Genomic DNA, 4990 nt, shown 5'->3' with positions numbered 1-4990 from the left:
CCTTGCAACATCTAGGCAGTGGAGAGAGAGAGAGGAAGTCTTTAAAAGAATAAAGTTTAAAGCATCACAGATGCAACAACAGGTAAAAATGTTAACGCTGTGCCATAGAGAAAATTGAGAGAAATACAATAAAATTTAACAAAATGCTAATATAATGTCTTTTTATCATTTATGAACCAGGACCAAGATGTGCTGCCCAGGAGCCCACATCCAGCAGATCTGGACGACAGTGGCAGGAGCTTTGTGCCTCCTCTTAAGAAGCATGCCCTTAAGGACCTCCTTGGCTTTTCATTTAGCAGTAATCAAGTCACAGGTGGAATTCAGGCAGAAATTGACTCTTACTGCAAAGAAGCATTAGTTTATCCGTCTGCTTGCCCTCTTAAGTGGTGGAGAGACAATGCAGGGCGGTATCCTATTCTGTCTTCATTAGCAAAGACCTACCTGTGTATACCCGCTACCTCGGTGCCCAGTGAAAGGGTATTTTGAACAGCAGGGGATATTGTAAATGCCCAGAGGTCTCCTCTTCTCCCTTGCAATGTAGATCTTTTGATCTTTCTAAAGAAAAAACTTGAACATTACCTAAAGGATAGTTCAGTGTTTTCAGAAGGCTTTTTGCCAGACTGTTTAAGGATGTTTTTACTGTTTTTTGTTTCTTCTCCCTTGGAATGTATATATATTGATCTTTCTGATGAAAAACTTGAACATAAGCTAAATGATAGGTCATTTTAGTGTTTTTTTTTTAAGGCTTTTTGACTGACTATTTTATTCAAGTTATGTTCCTAAATACCAGTTTTAAAAGGCTGCTTTTATTTGCCTTGCACATTTAAACCTGACTTAACTTGATCTTTGTTTGCACTTAAAGGGAATTCCCTATTGTTTACAATTGTTCTAGTTGCTTCTTAACTTGAACATTGCACAGAAGAATCAGTTATGCAACCAAATACTACTATACACAATATTGATGTTCCTGACTACAACTTTTACTTCAAAAGCACTATGTGATCAGCGTTTTATTTTGTCATGATCCATGAATACAACAATAAATTGCCTGTTGACTGGAAAAAGCAGAATAAATGTCAGTATATTTTTGCTATTATCATCACATACACTACCGTGAGCTACATAACAACACCGCAAGTTTTTCTCAATACCGCAACAATTACCATACCTCGAGGCCAAGAGCGAAATTGTATCGTACTGTGAGACGTTGATATCGCCACATCCCTAAGATTGACACAATCATTGTACAGTTTTGTCAAATCTGGTCTGCAATACCCTCCAGTTTCTTGTCTTGTGAGTCAAATCTTGTTGTTAATTGCTTGCAACAACACTGCATTGGAGATGTCACCATCATCTGGTTTGACCTTTTAAGAAGGATTTTTTGTTGGTGTTATGTAGGATGAATCTCTTCGTCTGTCTTTTGAGTTTTCTCGACCATAACTGTGATCCATTTTCATTGATGTACTTCGTGCTCGACTTGCCAACTCTGCCACGTTTGGAGGTTATAAACTCGTTGATTTAGTTGATGTACGACGACAAAGCAACACAAAATTACTTTGTCTTCAATTATGAGCAGTTCTGAGGCCGGTAAATGAGAAATCAAACGTAAACTTTTGTATATACTTTTTGTATTTAGTAAACAAATGATACAAACATCTTCCAGATCTCAGCAAAACACGTGTGCCTAGCTAGCCATCTTGCCAATCATGTGATTGGTCGAGCCTGGTCGAGTTCGAAAAAATAAAATGGCGGCCAAGAAAGCGACTGGAGCACAAATTTAGTGTAAATAAATGTATATTTTAACTTTTTACACCTTTCAATTGCATTTCTAGCAAGAAATTAGTATTGTAGTTTTCAAATATATGATTAGTTATCACAAAGGCGCTCTCTCTTTATATTTTAAACACGCTGCCTTCATGCCTCTGAAGTCATTGCCTCAAGAGGCAGTAAGGCAACAAGTCAGCTGCCTAAGTTTTCGAACGCAGCCAACGTATCTCAAACCCTGTTGCACATCGGGGCACACCGTTTCCAGGAAACATGGCGTTTAACCCGAAAACCGTAGCTAAACGTTGTGTACCGTTTTGAACTTGAACGTGCCCTAGGTAACAAGGGAAAACAGTTGCGGTCTTTGGACTTGACTACTTACATAACGTATTTCCTGTATTTTGCCCAAGTGTTCTAGTGGGTGTGAAGATCCCAAGCGTGCATGTAAAAATTATTTATCCGATGGGACACACTTAGCAAGTGTAAAAATGTCAATCCAGGTAGTGGCAGCAATTTGCACAAAAACGTATTAATTTTTTTATTTAGGCTACTTAAAATATATAATGAACATAATTATTATCTACCTGAAACTTTCAGAAGCAGAATTATTATTTGCACCTGTAAAAAACTCTTCATTTTGTGCATGCAGCTTTATTAAAGTTTATTGTTTATTCTGTGGTCCCTGAATAAACAACACCATGTTGTTTCTAATTATGTGATAAGCAGTTGCAGATATTTTACAAAATACATGCTGACACCAATGAAATGTGCATCACTGTTTATTTTAATTACCAACATAATATGTAATATCCATTTATATTCATTATTTATATACACAGCCTGAATAATTAAACAATGGCTGCGTCCAAAAACGTTGGCAGGTGACTTGCTGCCCCACTGCCTTATGAGGCAAGACTTCGGAGGCATAAAGGCAGCTAAGAGAAACACTTTCGGACACACTTCAAAGGCAGCGTGTTAGAAATTTAAACAGAGAGGGCCTTTGTGATAACTAATCACATATTTGAAAAGTACTAAATTCTCGCTAGAAATGTAATTAAAAGGTGTAAAAAGTGAAAAAATACCTTTATTTACACTAAATTTGTGCTCCAGGCGCTTTCTTGGCCGCCGTTTTATTTTTTTGAACTCGACCAGGCTCAACCAATCACATTCCCCTCATGTGCGTACACGCATAGAATTGTGGGACAAGATCTCAGGAGTCAGGAAGTAAACCTAAAATTGGATTCGGAACCTGCCTTGGAAAGCTGCCGCAGAGAGCAGCAATTTAGAGTTTTCGGAGGCAGCCAATGAACGGGGAGAACAAGGGGGCAGAGACAAAATACGAGACACCCGATACACAAGGTCATGAGCCTTCACATAGAACATGAGACTGTCAGAACCCTACCATACTAGATACAGACATAAAACAAAAATCTTGGCAGGATCTTGACACAGTGGAGATGAGCAAATAAAGAGATGAGGACTTTTGTGTTTTTGTGTGTACTCATGAGAATCCATGATCTTAATTTTACTAATGTCATATATTCATATACAAGTAAGTTACCAGAACATGAACATCAAGATTATCTGATGAACAAACTTCAGATCTTTACAGATCACAAGCCAAGCTAAATTGTCTTTTGCATTATTAAACCTCAAAAGTTCTTCAGCTTTTCTGGCACACAGAGTAGAGTCTAAAGTCTCTTAACTATTGAGCCACACTGTTTGTTCTCTCTCTGGAGAGATAAACCCCAGAAACTTGTTTAATGGGATTCAACAGGATAAAATCTGAAAATATAAACGTATAAATATAAATTAAATACTGTAATTCCAAAAGCAATCTTGTACATTACAGTAGAATATATTGACCATGTTTTGTTACACAACACAACACATGCAATAACTTCTTAAATAATGTGCTATACATTATGCAATATGTAAATAGTTTTAGTTTGTAAAATCAATTTAAAATATAATAAAGTTTAAAAACACATGATTATATAAACAACATATATGTTTTGCATTCTTTCTGGGAAAAAACGGCATCAGTTTTACATTATAAACTCTGTGGACTGAAGAAATAGTAAGATGCTATTATATGCATAGCCTTTATTTCTGTTTGGCGTGTATAGGCAGTTTCAGCAGTAACAACATTTACAAACGTCTTTCGTGGAACAAACATAATTTCTAGTAAACTTTGCAAAGAATCAATAATAACAGAGTCCCTTTAGAATAATTTATTTCTGAAAACAAGGGTAATAAACAAAAAGTAGATTACTTTAGTTGTATCAACTATCAATTTAGTTGTAAAGTGTATCAAATACTACGCTGAGCTAACGTTACTGTGTAATATGTGTACTATATAATGTATACAATGTTAACTACAGAACAGCTGCCAAACTTCCCTTCACTAGCGGTGATCAGTGGCGAGGCTATAAGGGCCAGGGTGGCACTGGCCCACTCAGATTGACGGTTGGCTGACCCAGTCAAAAGACACAAAAAATAAAAGCAAAAGTAATCACGCATAAATTATAATAATGTCTTTAATAATAATTACTTAAATAGCCTACGCATCATTCAGAAATAAATAACTATATGAAGGTTTATCATTTGCATGTGTTTCTAAACCTTGCAAATGTTAACATTCAAGCCATTTTAAAGAATTTATGTGCGAGAAGATGATAAAGTGAGCTGTTTTTTGTGCGCACAGACGCACGGAGATGCGTGTTTCAAAAAGCATGCAAACACAGAATTTCTATGCTTGACCAGACGCATACATACAAAATTATCTCAAAATACCACAATCTTGGAAATTATGTCTTAAAGTGGACGTAAACAGTTCAGAAACAAACCAGATACAGGTACGTGTCCTCCTGTATATGGTCTTTTTCGGTCTTAAAGTTCAACTTTGTGCCTGAGTGCCCTCAAGAAATCTGCTTATGTTTGTGTCATTATATTACACTCAAATAAAATTATTCATTTAATTTACTCAGTTTTTTTAGGTTAGTGGTACAGTCAATTTATTTAAGCTACATTTAACAAGTTTTTTTTTTTTTTTTTTCATTTTTTATAAATAAATTGATTGCAACCACTTACCTTAAAAATTGAGCAAATTGAATGAATCATTTTAGTTATACATTAACAGAAGACAAAAGGAAAATCACTTCTGTAACTTTAAAAAGGTGAGTTATATTTAATTTATACAATTAAGACAATATCCAATAAAAAT

The sequence above is a fragment of the Paramisgurnus dabryanus genome, chromosome 23 (genome assembly GCF_030506205.2).
Source record: "Paramisgurnus dabryanus chromosome 23, PD_genome_1.1, whole genome shotgun sequence".
Lineage (NCBI taxonomy): Eukaryota > Metazoa > Chordata > Actinopteri > Cypriniformes > Cobitidae > Paramisgurnus > Paramisgurnus dabryanus.
This window is presented reverse-complemented; position numbering follows the sequence as displayed.